General features: G+C 46.4%; 1 long non-coding RNA gene across 1 annotated transcript in view; it reads right to left on the bottom strand.

The window, feature by feature from the left end:
* Window positions 1-12045: 12045 nt before the first annotated feature.
* LOC149976070 (uncharacterized) overlaps window positions 12046-17765 on the bottom strand; it is an 11078-nt gene continuing 5358 nt past the window's right edge. Inside the window, exon 2 of the long non-coding RNA XR_016487999.1 lies at window positions 12046-16475. This is a non-coding gene — a long non-coding RNA (uncharacterized LOC149976070). The remainder of the gene's footprint in view (window positions 16476-17765) is intronic.

Genomic DNA, 17765 nt, shown 5'->3' with positions numbered 1-17765 from the left:
TCCTCTCCTCTCCTCTCCTCTCCTCTCCTCTCCTATCCTGCTGTAGAGAGTGACAGGGACAGGTTGCAGTAAGGGTAGTGAGGTGCTGTGCTTCTCTGTTGTCTGTAATAAATAATGGTGTATTGAGCCCCACAGGGAAACCCTACTCCTCTCCACGGCCCATTATTCTGTAATGGAAGGATGATGTGAGAGAGGGACACAAGGGATGATATAATGACCTGCTGTGTGTGTGTGTGCATGCGTGTGTGTGTGTGTTTGTGTGTGTGTGTCAGAAAGCAGGCTTGGGACGTCTCCTTTAGATTTATTGTTCGTTGATCAGGTTGCCTGTGAGTTACTGTCACCCCCCTCCCCCGGGAGGCAGTGCGGTATATCAACCTGTCTTTTACACACACACATGGATGGCCCTGCCCCTCTTGCTTCCTATTGCTTGCCCATTGGACCGTTTGGGCGACAGTGAAAGAGGCCACTTCCCAACTGCCGCTGACACCACAGTGCCTTCAGAAAGTATTCACACCACTTGACAATTTCCACATTTTGTTGTGTTACAGCCTGAATATAAAATGGTTTCAATTGAGATGTTTTGTCACTGGCCTACACACAATACAATACACACAATACCTACACACAATACCCCACACAATACCCCATGTCTAAGTGGAATTATGTTTTTGTTTTTTTCACAAACTAAATAGAAATGAAAATCTGAAATGTCTTGAGTCAATAAGAATTCAACCCCTTTGTTATGGCAAGCCTAAATAAGTTCAAGAGTAAGAAATTCCTTAACAAGCAGTGGTCTAAGGCACTGCATCTCAGTACAAGAGGCGTCACTACAAGAGGCGTCACTACAGTCCCTGGTTCGGATCCAGGCTGTATCACATCTGGCTGCGATTGGGAGTCCCATATGGCGGCGCACAATTGGCCCAGCATCGTCCGGGTTTGGCTGGGGTAGGCCATCATTGTAAATAAGAATTGGTTCTTAACTGACTTGCCTAGTTAAATAAAGGTTACATTATTATATATATATATATATATTTTTTATACGTTGCATGAACTCACTATGTGCAATAATATTGTTTACAACTCTTTTTGGATAACTCATCTCATCTCTGTATCCCCACACATACACTACATGAGCAAAAGTATGTGGACACCTACTCGTTGAACATCTCATTCCAAAATCATGGGCATTAATATGGAGTTGGTCTTCTCTTTGCTGCTATAACAGCCTCCACACTTCTGGGAAGGCTTTACACTATGTTGAGACATTGCTGCGAGGACTTGCTTCCATTCAACCACAAGAGAATTAGTGAGGTCGGGCACTGATGTTGGGCGATTAGGGGTGGCTCGCAGTCGACATTCCAATTCATCCAAAAGGTGTTTGATGGGGTTGTGGTTAGGACTCTGTGTAGGCCGGTAAAGTTCTTCCACACTGATCTCGACAAACCATTTCTGTATGGACCTCGCTTTGTGCACGGGGCATATTCATGCTGAACAGGAAACGGCCTTCCCCAAACTTTTGCCACAAAGTTGGAAGGCCAGAATTGTCTAGAATGTCATTGTATGCTGTAGCGTTAAGATTTCCCTTCAGGGGTCTAGCCCAAAACATGAAAAACAGCCACAAACCATTATTCTTCATCCACCAAACATTACAGTTGGGACTATGCGTTGGGGCAGGTAGCGTTCTCCTGGCATCCACCAAACCCATATTCGTCGGACTGCCAGATGGTGACGCGGGATTCATCACTCCAGAGAACTTGTTTCCTCTGCTCCAGTCCAATGGTGGTGAGCTTTACACCACTCCAGACATCACTTGGCATTGCACATGGTGATCTTCGCCGTGTGTGCGGCTGCTCGGCCATGGAAACCCATTTCATGAATCTCCCGACAAACAGTTCTTGTGCTGACGTTGCTTCCAGAGTCAGTTTGGAACTCAGTAGTGAGTGTTACAACCAAGAACAGATTATTTTTATGCGCTACGTGTAACAGTATAGCTTCCGTCCCTCTCCTCGCCCTAACCTTGTTCCAAGATCGCATAGCAGTTCAGACGTCTTTTGTCCTCGTCTTGTCGTGTCCTGTATATATATATATTTACAACTTTTTTCACATACATTTTATTTTTATTTTCCATCAACTCATCTTCTAAACACTCTCCTGCAACCAGCCTCACCAATTTATATTTATAAAAAAGTATTATTTACCTCAGATCTGCAATCCTTCAGGAAGCTAGCCAGAAACTCCAGGAGGCTGGCCAGAAACTAGCCAGAAGCTAGCCAGGAGCTAGCCCAGAAGCTAATCAGAAGCTAACCACGGTTTGTGGTCATCGGCTGTCCTTTAGTTCGAAAATCTATCGAAAATCTATCGCCAGTTTTGTACGGCGCAGTGCGGCTCGGAACGGAACACACCGGACCAATTTTTCTCTCCATGTCCCTGGATTTCAACTGCTCTCTGGACATTCATACCCGGATCTCACAGCTAGCTAGCTGCTATCCGTGTGACAGTCGGCTTTCGTCGATTCCGGAGCAAACATCGATTGTTCCGGTGCTAGCCAGCTCCGTCAATCACGCCTGAGTTCCATCATTCACTCCTGGGCTGCAGTCACCTATCCGGACCCGTTTCACTGCCTACGCGGAGCCCCACCGGGCCTTCACAACCGGACTGCCGACGTTATCTACCTGAAGGAGATCCGGCTGGCTCCTCTGTCGCGACGTTACCGGAACGCCCATCTGCGGCCCGCTAACCGTTAGCTGTCTTTCCGGCTGCTATCTGAATAGACAATCGGACAATTTATTTATTTGAATTATTATGTTTTCTTCTCGGGCCTCTATAACTATATCTATTGTTCTTATTTTTGTTGTTGTGTGATTTGGATTAATCCCCTCTACCACACGGAACCCCACTAATCTACTGACCGAACGCAAGAGGTGGCTAACAACAGACTCCATCCTATGCTAGCTTGCTACCGGTTGGCTTGGCTAGCTGTCTAAATCGCCGTGACCCTAAACCAACCTCTCCACTCACTGGACCCTTTTGATCACTCGACTAAGCATGCCTCTCCTTAATGTCAATATGTCTTGTCCATTGCTGTTCTGGTTAGTGTTTATTGGCTTATTTCACTGTAGAGCCTCTAGTCCTGCTCACTATACCTTATCCAACCTATTAGTTCCACCACCCACACATGCAATGACATCTCCTGGTTTCAATGATGTTTCTAGAGACAATATCTCTCTCTTCATCACTCAATACCTAGGTTTACCTCCACTGTATTCACATCCTACCTTACCTTTGTCTGTACATTATACCTTGATGCTATTTTATCGCCCCCAGAAACCTCCTTTTACTCTCTGTTCCAGACGTTCTAGACGACCAATTCTTATTGCTTTTAGTCGCACCCTTATTCTACTACTCCTATGTTCCTCTGGCGATGTAGAGGTGAATCCAGGCCCTGCAGTGCCTAGCTCCACTCCTATTCCCCAGGCGCTCTCTTTTGACGACTTCTGTAACCGTAATAGCCTTGGTTTCATGCATGTTAACATTAGAAGCCTCCTCCCTAAGTTTGTTCTATTCACTGCTTTAGCACACTCTGCCAACCCGGATGTTCTAGCTGTGTCTGAATCCTGGCTTAGGAAGACCACCAAAAATTCAGACATTTTAATTCCAAACTACAACATTTTCAGACAAGATAGAACTGCCAAAGGGGGCGGTGTTGCAATTTACTGCAAAGATAGCCTGCAGAGTTCTGTCCTACTATCCAGGTCTGTACCCAAACAATTTGAACTTCTACTTTTAAAAATCCACCTTTCTAAAAACAAGTCTCTCACCGTTGCCGCCTGCTATAGACCACCCTCTGCCCCCAGCTGTGCTCTGGACACCATATGTGAACTGATTGCCCCCCATCTATCTTCAGAGCTCGTGCTGCTAGGCGACCTAAACTGGAACATGCTTAACACCCCAGCCATCCTACAATCTAAACTTGATGCCCTCAATCTCACACAAATTATCAATGAACCTACCAGGTACCTCCCCAAAGCCTTAAACACGGGCACCCTCTTAGATATCATCCTAACCAACTTCCCCTCTAAATACACCTCTGCTGTCTTCAACCAAGATCTCAGCGATCACTGCCTCATTGCCTGCATCCGTAATGGGTCAGCGGTCAAACGACCTCCTCTCATCACTGTAAAACGCTCCCTGAAACACTTCAGCGAGCAGGCCTTTCTAATCGACCTGGCCGGGGTATCCTGGAAGGATATTGACCTCATCCCGTCAGTAGAGGATGCCTGGATATTTTTTAAAAATGCCTTCCTAACCATCTTAAATAAACATGCCCCATTCAAGAAATTTAGAACCAGGAACAGATATAGCCCTTGGTTCTCCCCAGACCTGACTGCCCTTAATCAACACAAAAACGTCCTATGGCGTTCTGCATTAGCATCGAACAGCCCCCGTGATATGCAGCTGTTCAGGGAAGCTAGAAACCATTATACACAGGCAGTTAGAAAAGCCAAGGCTAGCTTTTTCAAGCAGAAATTTGCTTCTTGCAACACTAACTCAAAAAAGTTCTGGGACACTGTAAAGTCCATGGAGAATAAGAACACCTCCTCCCAGCTGCCCAGTGCACTGAAGATAGGAAACACTGTCACCACTGATAAATCCACCATAATTGAAAATTTCAATAAGCATTTTTCTACTGCTGGCCATGCTTTCCACCTGGCTACTCCTACCCCTGTCAACAGCACTGCACCCCCAACAGCAACTCGCCCAAGCCTTCCCCATTTCTCCTTCTCCCAAATCCATTCAGCTGATGTTCTGAAAGAGCTGCAAAATCTGGACCCCTACAAATCAGCCGGGCTAGACAATCTGGACCCTTTCTTTCTAAAATTATCTGCCGAAATTGTTGCCACCCCTATTACTAGCCTGTTCAACCTCTCTTTCGTGTCGTCTGAGATTCCCAAAGATTGGAAAGCAGCTGCGGTCATCCCCCTCTTCAAAGGGGGGGACACTCTTGACCCAAACTGCTACAGACCTATATCTATCCTACCATGCCTTTCTAAGGTCTTCGAAAGCCAAGTCAACAAACAGATTACCGACCATTTTGAATCTCACCATACCTTCTCTGCTATGCAATCTGGTTTCAGAGCTGGTCATGGGTGCACCTCAGCCACGCTCAAGGTCCTAAACGATATCTTAACCGCCATCGATAAGAAACATTACTGTGCAGCCGTATTCATTGATCTGGCCAAGGCTTTCGACTCTGTCAATCACCACATCCTCATCGGCAGACTCAACAGCCTTGGTTTCTCAAATGATTGCCTCGCCTGGTTCACCAACTACTTCTCTGATAGAGTTCAGTGTGTCAAATCTGAGGGTCTGTTGTCCGGACCTCTGGCAGTCTCTATGGGGGTGCCACAGGGTTCAATTCTTGGACCGACTCTCTTCTCTGTATACATCAATGAGGTCGCTCTTGCTGCTGGTGAGTCTCTGATCCACCTCTACGCAGACGACACCATTCTGTATACTTCCGGCCCTTCTTTGGACACTGTGTTAACAACCCTCCAGGCAAGCTTCAATGCCATACAACTCTCCTTCCGTGGCCTCCAACTGCTCTTAAATACAAGTAAAACTAAATGCATGCTCTTCAACCGATCACTACCTGCACCTACCCGCCTGTCCAACATCACTACTCTGGACGGCTCTGACTTAGAATACGTGGACAACTACAAATACTTAGGTGTCTGGTTAGACTGTAAACTCTCCTTCCAGACCCATATCAAACATCTCCAATCCAAAGTTAAATCTAGAATTGGCTTCCTATTTCGCAACAAAGCATCCTTCACTCATGCTGCCAAACATACCCTTGTAAAACTGACCATCCTACCAATCCTCGACTTTGGCGATGTAATTTACAAAATAGCCTCCAATACCCTACTCAACAAACTGGATGCAGTCTATCACAGTGCAATCCGTTTTGTCACCAAAGCCCCATACACTACCCACCATTGCGACCTGTACGCTCTCGTTGGCTGGCCCTCGCTTCATACTCGTCGCCAAACCCACTGGCTCCATGTCATCTACAAGACCCTGCTAGGTAAAGTCCCCCCTTATCTCAGCTCGCTGGTCACCATAGCATCTCCCACCTGTAGCACACGCTCCAGCAGGTATATCTCTCTAGTCACCCCCAAAACCAATTCTTTCTTTGGCCGCCTCTCTTTCCAGTTCTCTGCTGCCAATGACTGGAACGAACTACAAAAATCTCTGAAACTGGAAACACTTATCTCCCTCACTAGCTTTAAGCACCAACTGTCAGAGCAGCTCACAGATTACTGCACCTGTACATAGCCCACATATAATTTAGCCCTATCAACTACCTCTTTCCCAACTGTATTTAATTAATTTATTTATTTTGCTCCTTTGCACCCCATTTTTATTTCTACTTTGCACATTCTTCCATTGCAAAACTACCATTCCAGTGTTTTACTTTCTATATTGTATTTACCTTGCCACCAAGGCCTTTTTTTGCCTTTACCTCCCTTCTCACCTCATTTGCTCACATTGTATATAGACTTGTTTATACTTTATTATTGACTGTATGTTTGTTTTACTCCATGTGTAACTCTGTGTTGTTGTATCTGTCGAACTGCTTTGCTTTATCTTGGCCAGGTCGCAATTGTAAATGAGAACTTGTTCTCAACTTGCCTACCTGGTTAAATAAAGGTAAAATAAAATAAATAAATAAAAAACCTGGGCTCGAACCAGGGACCCTCTGCACACATCAACAACCGGTTACATGGGTACTTCAGCACTCCGGGGTCTGTTCAGTCCATTTTGAATTTAGGCTGTAACACAACAAAATGTGGAATAATTAAAGGGGTAGGAATACTTTCTGAAGTCACTGTATATCCTTTCTCTGTTGATCACACATGCTGTCCTCTTTGAGCGTCACTTAAACTGTCCCTCTTCTATGTCCAGTCGTGACTGTCAGTGGTAATGAAAAATCCCATGGCCCCCTGATGTTAACCCCTGGGATCCTGCCAAAAGAGTCGACCTGGATATACTCATACTTCCACAGCCACCTGTTTATCCCTCTTGACTCCTATCATCTCCTCCCCTCTCGTCTCCTCTCCTCTTCAACTCTGCCCTATTGCTTTACAGTTTTTTACAATCACTAACATCCTTTTGTCCAATCTGTAATCATATTTTCAAAACTCTAAACACAATCAGCACAATATCCTTCTGTTGTGGACCATACCATTAACACAATTCATGTTGTTTTCACAGAATATGCAGTCAACACGTTTCTGAAATGCTTAAATTTTCTTTACATACAAGCTTACCCAATACCAAAATTATGAATCCTTCTCGTCTTATTTACAAATGCTTGCACACAGCATACCAGAAACGAAGACCTAATGTTCAAAACCTCAAATATAGTTTAACGCCTCTACTTCTGCAAGAAGAGCCGGTCAAAAGCTATATCGAAACAGCTGATAAGCATCTTTGAATGAACAGATCATTGAAACATTGAGAAATAGCTGATTTTATGTAAGTTCTGTAAAACGGACCAACCACAGCTGATTCCAATCTCAATTGGAGACATAGCCAGGTGTTGAAGATCTTTCAATTACATGGGCATACACAGTAAAATGGGACTCTTGGATTGATTTTGTTCAATGTGGATACAGAGCAGCATAGAGGAGCAAAGAGAGAAAAAATTGTCTGGACAAGGGAGAGGAGTAGCTGGACCAGGCAGAGGAGTAGTTGGACCAGGGAGAGGAGTAGTTGGACAAGGCAGAGGAGTAGTTGGACCAGGGAGAGGAGTAGTTGTGCCAGGCAGAGGAGTAGTTGGACCAGGGAGAGGAGTAGTTGGACCAGGGAGAGGAGTAGTTGGACCAGGGAGAGGAGTAGTTGGACCAGGCAGAGGAGTAGTTGGACAAGGACAAGGAAGAAGGAGAGGTAGGGGGAGAGGAGTAAGAATGTGTGGTGGTGTTCAAAGGAGAGTAAGAGTAAGGAGAGTAAGAGCTGTTGTCACTGATGAAATAAGAGCCACCATCATAGACCATGTGATAAACCATGGTCTATCACTGAGAGAGGCTGGTGAAAGAGTCCAGCCTAATACCATGGTCTATCACTGAGAGAGGCTGGTGAAAGAGTCCAGCCTAATACCATGGTCTATCACTGAGAGAGGCTGGTGAAAGAGTCCAGCCTAATACCATGGTCTATCACTGAGAGAGGCTGGTTAAAGAGTCCAGCCTAATACCATGGTCTATCACCGAGAGAGGCTGGTGAAAGAGTCCAGCCTAATACCAATGGTCTATCCCTGAGAGGCTGGTTAAAGAGTCCAGCCTAATACCATGGTCTATCACTGAGAGAGGCTGGTTAAAGAGTCCAGCATTATACCATGGTCTATCACAGAGAGGCTGGTTAAAGAGTCCAGCCTAATACCATGGTCTATCACTGAGAGAGGCTGGTTAAAGAGTCTAGCCTAATACCAATGGTATATCACTGAGAGAGGCTGGTTAAAGAGTCCAGCCTTATACCATGGTCTATCACTGAGAGGCTGGTTAGGGAGTCCAGCCTAATACCATGGTCTATCACTGAGAGAGGCTGGTTAAAGAGTCCAGCCTTATACCATGGTCTATCACTGAGAGAGACAGCTGAAAGAGTCCAGCCTAATACCATGGTCTATCACTGAGAGAGACAGGTGAAAGAGTCCAGCCTAATCTCAGACGGTCAACCGTGGCTTCCATTATCCTGAATTTTCAACAAACCAAAAGGTAAGTAATGCATTTCACAAGGGCTTCTTCTATCATTACTGTTGCTATGTCCCACAGTGACTGTAGGCCACCTGTCCCAATGCAAATACATACTTTGCATATTTGTTCCTCTAAAGGACGCAAAGTCTTCCTCCCTCTGGGGGAAGAGGAAAGCTAATCAGTGAAGACCAAGAGCATGCCATTGTAGGATTGGTCATTGCTGACAATGCAATAAAACTGAGAGAAATTCAGACCAGAATTGATGAGGACAACCTGGTATTTCACAGTGTGGAAAGCATCAGCTTGACTACCATGGCTCGGACTCTGACCAAACACGGAGTTCCAATGAAACAGATGTCTTTCAGAGTCATTGATTTGGAGGCTAAACAGACCCCTCATTAAATAATTTCTGTAGACAAGGCAGAATTTAACCTGCCAAAAACACGTCAGCGGGGAAGAAACGTTATCAGGAAAAGGGCCATCGTTGATGTGCCAGGTCAGAGAGGAGCAAATATCACAATGTGTTCTGCAATCTGGAGTGCTGGTTTGGTCCTGCAGAAATGCCAGATTGATCCCAACAACACTAAGCGCCTTCTTTTGTTTTTAGATGACCTCCACCAATAGTTGGTGCCAGAAGCAGAAAGGGAACAGCTGGGAGGACATGAGGACATTTGGGATTGCATGGGACAATGTAGCATTCCACCATTCACATGTAATTACAATCTGTTTTGCAACCCATCCAAGAACGGTTTCCCTTTTCCTCCACCCCTACTCGCGTTCCTCCCACCCTACTCGCGTTTCCTCCCCCCATACTCACGTTCCTCCCCCCTACTCGCGTTCCTCCCCCCCTACTCGCGTTTCCTCCACCCCTACTCGCGTTCTTCCCCCCTACTCGCGTTCCTCCCCCCCTACTCGCGTTTCTCCCCCCCTACTCGAGTTTCCTCCCCCCATACTCGCGTTCCTCCCCCCTACTCGCGTTCCTCCCAAACCTACTCGCGTTTCCTACCCCCCTACTCGCGTTCCTCCCCCCTACTCGCGTTCCTCCCCCCCTACTCGCGTTTCCTCCCCCCTACTCGCGTTCCTCCCCCCTACTCGCGTTCCTCCCCCCCTACTCGCGTTTCCTCCTCCCCTACTCATGGTTCCTCCCCCCTGCTCGCGTTTCCTCCTCCCCTACTCGTGTTTCCTCCCCCCTACTCGCGTTTCCTCCCCCCTACTCGCGTTCCTCCCCCCCTACTCGTGTTTCCTCCCCCTACTCACCTTTCCTCCCTCCCTGCTCGCGTTTCCTCCCCCCTACTCACCTTTCCTCCCCCCTACTCACCTTTCCTCCCCCCTACTCACCTTTCCTCCCCCCTACTCGCCTTTCCTCCCCCCTACTCACCTTTCCTCCCCCCTACTCACCTTTCCTCCACCCTACTCGCATTTCCTCCTCCCCTACTCGTGTTTCCTCCCCCCTGCTCGCGTTTCCTCCTCCCCTACTCGTGTTTCCTCCCCCCTGCTCGCGTTTCCTTCCCCCCTGCTCGCGTTTCCTCCCCCGTTCTCACCTTTCCTCCCCCCTACTCACGTTCCTCCCCCCCATTCGCGTTCCTCCCCCCTACTCGCGTTTCCTCCCCCCCTACTCGCGTTTTCTCCCCCCATACTCGCGTTCCTCCCCCCTACTCGCGTTCCTCCCAAACCTACTCTCGTTTCCTACCCCCCTATTCGCGTTCCTCCCCCCTACTCGCGTTCCTCCCCCCCTACTCGCGTTTCCTCCCCCCCTACTCGCATTCCTCCCCCCTACTCGCGTTCCTCCCCCCCTACTCGCGTTTCCTCCTCCCCTACTCATGCTTCCTCCCCCCTGCTCGCGTTTCCTCCTCCCCTACTCGTGTTTCCTCCCCCCTACTCGCGTTTCCTCCCCCCCACTCGCGTTCCTCCCCCCCTACTCGCGTTTCCTCTCCCTACTCACCTTTCCTCCCCCCTACTCACCTTTCCTCCCCCCTACTCACCTTTCCTCCCCCCTACTCACCTTTCCTCCCCCCTACTCGCCTTTCCTCCCCCCTACTCACCTTTCCTCCCCCCTACTCGCGTTTCCTCCTCCCCTACTCGTGTTTCCTCCCCCCTGCTCGCGTTTCCTCCTCCCCTACTCGTGTTTCCTCCCCCCTGCTCGCGTTTCCTTCCCCCCTGCTCGCGTTTCCTCCCCCGTTCTCACCTTTCCTCCCCCCTACTCGCGTTTCCTCCCCCCTACTCACCTTTCCTCCCCCCTACTCACCTTTCCTCCCCCCTACTCGCGTTTCCTCCTCCCCTACTCGTGTTTCCTCCCCCCTGCTCGCGTTTCCTTCCCCCCTACTCGCATTTCCTCCCCCCTACTCGCGTTTCCTCCTCCCCTACTCGTGTTTCCTCCCCCCCTACGCGAGTTTGAAATGTAGAGTTGATATTTAATGGTTTTGAGCAGAAAATGAACAATTTGGCTAATTGTGTGATGTACTGTAGGTGTGTTGCTGTGGTAAGAGTTTAGAAAAAGTATCTAAGTACAGGTAAAAGCTTGTCAGCAATTTTAAGAAACGGTAAATGAGAAACTGCCTCAGTCAATTTACCTGGTAAAATAAGGGTTAATTAATTATAATATAATAAAATACAAGTTGTAACTTCTGTTTTCTTTTCTTCTGTCTTCCGCCAGTACATGGAGCCCTCTGAAAAGTTATTTTACATTCCAGCGCTACACTACAAATGTAGAAATTATTGTTTTTTTCCCTAGAAATGACACCAATGGTAAATAATCTACAGTTTTATAAATGTGAAAAACATAATTGTTAGAATTCCTGAAGCTTTAAACACTATTCAATGTTAAAACTGGTGTATCTGCAGCTGAATGTTACACTGTCCTTTGTAACTTTGGGATGGCAAATATTTTTGTCATGTTTACTGTGCATAAAGGATAATGTGATACAGAGTGCTTTTGTATTTCAAAGGCTGTGTCCTTTTGTGTGAAGCAAGCACAGCAGCTGCCATTGAAGTTGTTTTTCCTAAATACACACACGGACACACATGCACACAATCTTTTAAGTACCAATACCATTTTTCTTCAGGCACTAGACAGAATACAGGGACTGGACACTGAAGGACACACAACACTCCAGTTACAATCCCCTAACCTTGAGATGCACTGGTCTTTTCTCTCCTGCATCAAAACCATGATTTGAATACCTAAATAGCTCTTCCATAAAGTTTAGCAAGAGGGCTCAGAATATAACTCATAAATAACAAAACATTCCATGATTAGGCTCCTTTCAAGCTTCTTGAAAGAAATACATTGAAGATGTTTTATTTTATTACAGCTTATTTATTTCCAGTTGCCGGTGTTCACAAGAGAAATCCAACTGTGCTCCTTAATGATAAAGGCCCCTCTCATTTTCCAATTTCACATTATTCTCTTACTTTAAGCAGCGTGCACTGTGTCTGCGTGTCTCCAATGTCACGTTTTACACATGGTATACACCATCCAACTGAATGCTTACTTGCAGGTTCCTTATTGACAATGCAACAACAATAAGAAATAATAAAAGATAAGAATACCAACATAAAGTAAATGTCTCAGTAGAATAGAATAAACATTTTAGCATCAGTATAATACAGGAAGGCACCATTTATTGTCCAATATTTACACATGTTTTGGAGAAAGGGGGGATTGGGGTGCAAGTGTTTAAATAGTGCAGTATTTAACAATAATAATAAGAGTCAGCAGTTGTGTGTGTGTAGCATGAATGTATGTGTGTGTGTGTGTGTGTGTGTGTGTGTGTGTGTGTGTGTGTGTGTGTGGGGGGGGGGGGGGGGGGGGGGAGTGCATATGTGCTAAGATGGGGAGTATCAGAGCAGGTGGTCAGTCCAGTTCAAGTGTTCAGAAGTCTGATGGTTTGTAGATAGGAACTGTCTCTGAGCCTTTTAGTATCAGACCTCATGCTCCAATATCGTCTGCCTGGCGGTAAGGCAGTGAACAGCTCGTGGCTGTGGTGTATGGGGTGCTTGATGATGCTGCTGGCCTTCCTTAAAATCAAATAAAATAGAATTTGTCACATGCGCCAAAAACAATAGGTGTAGACCTTACCGTGAAATGCAGTTCAAGAAATAGAGTTAAGAAAATATTTACTAAATAAACTCAAGTAAAAAAAAATACAAATAAAGTAACACAAGAAAATTACATAACTGGGCCATACCGAGTCAATGTAAGCGAGTACAGGTTAGCTGAGGTCAACTCCTTTGTCTTGCTCACATTGAGGGAGAGGTTATTGTCCTGGCAAGACACTGCCAAGTCTCTGACCTCCTCCCTATAGGCTGTCTCATCATTGTCAGTGATCAGGCCTACCACTGTTGTGTCGTCAGCAAACTTAATGATGGTGTTGGAGTTGTGCTTGGCCACGCAGTCGTGGGTGAACAGGGAGTACAGGAGGGGAATAAGCACGCACCCCTGAGGGGCCCTAGTGTTGAGGATCAGCGTGGTAGATGTGATGTTGGATCTGTTGGGGCGAATTGGAGTGGATCTAGGGTTTCTGGCATGAGCGTGATCACACAGTCGTCCGGAACAGCTGGTGCTCTCATGCATGCTTCAGTGTTGCTTGCCTCGAAGCAAGCACAAAAGGCATTTAGCTTGTCTGGTGAGCTCGCGTCACTGGGCAACTCACAGCTGGGTTTCCCTTTGTAGTCTGTAATAGTTGCAAGCCCTGCTACATTCGACGATCATCAGAGGCAGTGCAGAATTCAATCTTAGTCCTGTATTGATGCTTTGCCTGTTTGATGGTTCAACTGAGGGCATAGCTGGATTTCTTTTAAGCGTCTGGATTAGTGTCCTGCTCCTTGAAAGCAGAAGCTCTAGTCTTTAGCTCGGTGAGGATGTTGCCTGTAATGCTGTAATGTTGCCTTGGCTTCTGGTTGGGACATGTACGTACGGTCACTGTGTGGATGATGTCATCGATGCACTAATTGATGAAGCCAGTGAATGAGGTGGTATACTCCTCAATACCATTGGATGAATCCCGGAACATACTCCAGTCTGTGCTAGCAAAACAGTCCTGTAGTGTAGCATCCGTGTCATCCGACCACTTCCATATTGAGCGAGTCACTGGTACTACCTGCTTTAGGCACCATTTTGGGTAGATGTCCTGGATGGGTGGGAGCACGGTCCCAGTGATGTACTCGACCGTCTTTACCACCAGCTGGAGTGCCTTGCGTCTGTGTGTGTTTGTGTGTGTTTGTGTGTGTGTCTGTATGAGAGAGAATCTAACTCAGAATAGTACTGTAGTGTATACAATGGCTGGAATCTGACCAGTAGAGGCCCCAGATGTGGCTCAGAACTGTAATGACCTTGGATAGGGCTAAACAATCCACCCTGTTTTCCACTATAGACATAAATGGAGGTCCTCTATGGCTAGAGCAGGGGTTCTCAAAGTGTACTGCAGGGGGTCCACGGCCAGATCGCAAAATACATGTAACTGCCAAAATAAAGAAAACACGTGAGTAAATGAAGGTTACACAGTATTTTGAAAGCAGGTGCTTCCACGTAGGTCAGGTCCCTGAGTTAATTAAGGAATTAACATCCCATCATGCTTAGGGTGATGTATAAAAATTCCCAGTTGCCCATTATTTTGGCTACCATGGCTAGAAGAAGGAAGACATCTCAGTGACTTTGAAAGAGGTGTCTCAAATAAATTTAAATAACATTTTATTGGCCGCATACACATGTTTTGCTTGTGTTCCTAGCTCCAAGTGCACTAATATCTAACAATGCACAACAATACACACAAATCTAAAAGTTAATGAATGGAATTAAGAAATATAGAAATATAGAAATATTTGGAAGAGCAATGTCGGAATGTGATGTGATGTTTGTGATGTGTAGATATTATGGAGACTATGTGGATAGAATATATAGAATATATAGTATATCTGTAGAATACGTAGGATAGAATAGCATGCATACAGCAGTAATGGAATAGAATGGTAATGGAATAGAATGGCCTTGACTAGAATACATTATATACATACAAAATTTGTAAAACAGTACGCAAACATTATTAAAGTGGCCAGTGTTCCATGTCTATGTACATAGGGCAGCAGCCTCTAAGGAGCAGGGCTGAGTAACCAGGTGGTACCCGACTAGTGACAATGACTATGTTCAGGGCAGGGTACTGGGTGGAGGCCAGCTAGTGATGACTATTTAACAGTCTAAGACAGAAGCTGTTTATCAGTGTCTCGATCCCAGCTTTGATACAGTTGTACTGAGCTTGCCTTCTAGATGATAGTGGGGTGAACAGGCCGTGGCTCGGGTGGCTAACGTCCTTGATGATTGAGTTGGAGGCATGCGTGGCCATGCAGTCATGGGTGAACAGGGAGTGCAGGAGGAGGCTGAGCACACACCCTTGTGGGGCCCCTGTGTTGAGAATTAGCATAGTGGAGATGTTGTTGCCTACATTCTCCACCTGGGGGCGACCCGTCAGGAAGTACAGGACCCAGTTGCACAGGAGGGCTCAGACCCTGGGCACCAAGTTTAATGATGAGCTTGGAGGGTGCTATGTGGTTGAAGGCTGAACTGATGTCAATGAACAGCATTCTTACATAGGTATTCCTTTTGTCCAGATGGGATAGGGTAGTGTGCAGTGTGATTGCATCAGCCTTGGATCTATTGGGGCTGTATGCAAATTGCAGTGGGTCTAGGGTGTCAGGTAGGGTGGAGGGGATATAATCCATAACTAGCCTCTCAAAGCACTTCATGATGACAGAAGTGAGTGCTATGGGGCGATAGTCATTAAGTTCAGTCACCTTCACTTTCTTGGGTACAGGAACCTTGGTGGACCTCTTGAAGCAAGTGGGGACAGCAGACTGGGATAGGGAGAGATTGACTATGTCCGTAAACACTCCAGCCAGCTTGTCTGTGCATGCTCTGAGGACGCGGCTAGGGATGACGTCCGGGCCGGCAGCCTTGCAAGGGTTAACATGCTTAAATGTCTTACTCAAGTCGTCCATAGAGAACAAGAGCTCAAAGGAGCATAGGGAGTTTAAAGGGTGTGTGTGCGTGTGTGTGAGTGTGTTTACAGTTGGCTCATGGTGGCCCAACATCCTACTAAGACACATTATGTTGGTGTTTCCTTTATTTTGTAAATTACCTGTACATGTATATGTCTTCTGAGATATCAGCCTGGAACACAACAACACACTCCCTATCTCCTTGCCTCATTGTCCGTGGTAACCACAGACAGCTTATTGGATGTAATCAGAGAAAGGTGTATTTGGTGTACAATTTCTGTGAGTGCATGTATTTGGAATTTTGTGTGTGTATGCGTGTGTGTGTCTGTGTTGCCCTGCCTCAACAGCTACAGTATTCCGTCAGCGGTAAAGCTCCTGTCTTACCTGTGGATTAGGGCGGATCAAACAATGATTGACTTCCCCCCTCTCCCCCTCCCTGTGTGTTTGGGGTTACTGTGTAACACAGGCATGAAACCATGGCTACAGTGGAATGGGAAGAAAGTAGGATAGGCGTAGGAGAAAGGTGTGTGTGTGTATGTGTGTGTGTGTGTGTGTGTGTGTGTGTGTGTGTGTGTGTGTGTGTGTGTGTGTGTGTGTGTGTGTGTGTGTGTGTGTGTGTGTGTGTGTGAGAGAGAGGAGATGAGAGTGTGTGTTGAGCCTAGCTGTCAGTCCCTTCCATGTTTTACAGTCTGTCTGCTCCACACTGTGATTAGAGAGGTACTGTGATGTCACAACCTGAAACCACAGAGAGAGAGAGAGGGAAGGGAAGAAAGAGGAAATAGAGAAAGAGAAGAGGGGAGATTAGGTTAGTAAGTTTATTTTGTCTGAATAATCATTTACTGGAAGACAACACACACATGAACTCCCTGTTTGACAACTGATTATGTAAAATTGCTGATCCTAACAAAAGAGACCAAATTATTTTGTGGATGTCTTTCAGAGAGTGTGCAGTTAATGATGTCAGGAATAGCAGAGACGGGAATAGCACAGACAGGAATAGCACAGACGGGAATAGTCAGGAATAGCAGAGACGGGAATAGCCCAGACGGGAATAACACAGACAGGAATAGCACAGACGGGAATAGTCAGGAATAGCACAGACAGGAATAGCACAGACGGGAATAGCACAGACGGGAATAGTCAGGAATAGCACAGACAGGAATAGCACAGACGGGAATAGTCAGGAATAGCACAGACAGGAATAGCACAGACAGGAATAGCACAGACGGGAATAGTCAGGAATAGCAGAGACGGGAATAGCACAGACAGGAATAGTCAATAATAGCAGAGACGGGAATAGCACAGACAGGAATAGCACAGACGGGAATAGTCAGGAATAGCACAGACAGGAATAGCACAGACGGGAATAGTCAGGAATAGCAGAGACGGGAATAGTCAATAATAGCAGAGACGGGAATAGCACAGACAGGAATAGTCAGGAATAGCAGAGACGGGAATAGCACAGACAGGAATAGTCAGGAATAGCAGAGACGGGAATAGCACAGACAGGAATAGTCAGGAATAGCAGAGACGGGAATAGCACAGACAGGAATAGTCAGGAATAGCACAGACGGGAATAGTCAGGAATAGCACAGACGGGAATAGCACAGACAGGAATAGCACAGACGGGAATAGTCAGGAATAGCAGAGACGGGAATAGCACAGACAGGAATAGCACAGACAGGAATAGCACAGACAGGAATAGCACAGACGGGAATAGTCAGGAATAGCAGAGACGGGAATAGCACAGACAGGAATAGTCAGGAATAGCACAGACAGGAATAGCACAGACAGGAATAGTCAGGAATAGCACAGACAGGAATAGTCAGGAATAGCACAGACGGGAATAGCACAGACAGGAATAGCACAGACGGGAATAGCACAGACGGGAATAGCATAGACAGGAATAGTCAAGAATAGCAGAGACGGGAATAGAACAGACAGGAATAGTCAGGAATAGCACAGACAGGAATAGCACAGACAGGAATAGTCAGGAATAGCACAGGCAGGAATAGTCAGGAATAG

Source organism: Oncorhynchus mykiss, chromosome 17, assembly GCF_057628025.1.
Source record: "Oncorhynchus mykiss isolate SJ-2025 chromosome 17, ASM5762802v1, whole genome shotgun sequence".
NCBI classification, from domain to species: Eukaryota; Metazoa; Chordata; class Actinopteri; order Salmoniformes; family Salmonidae; genus Oncorhynchus; species Oncorhynchus mykiss.
This window is presented reverse-complemented; position numbering and strand designations above follow the sequence as displayed.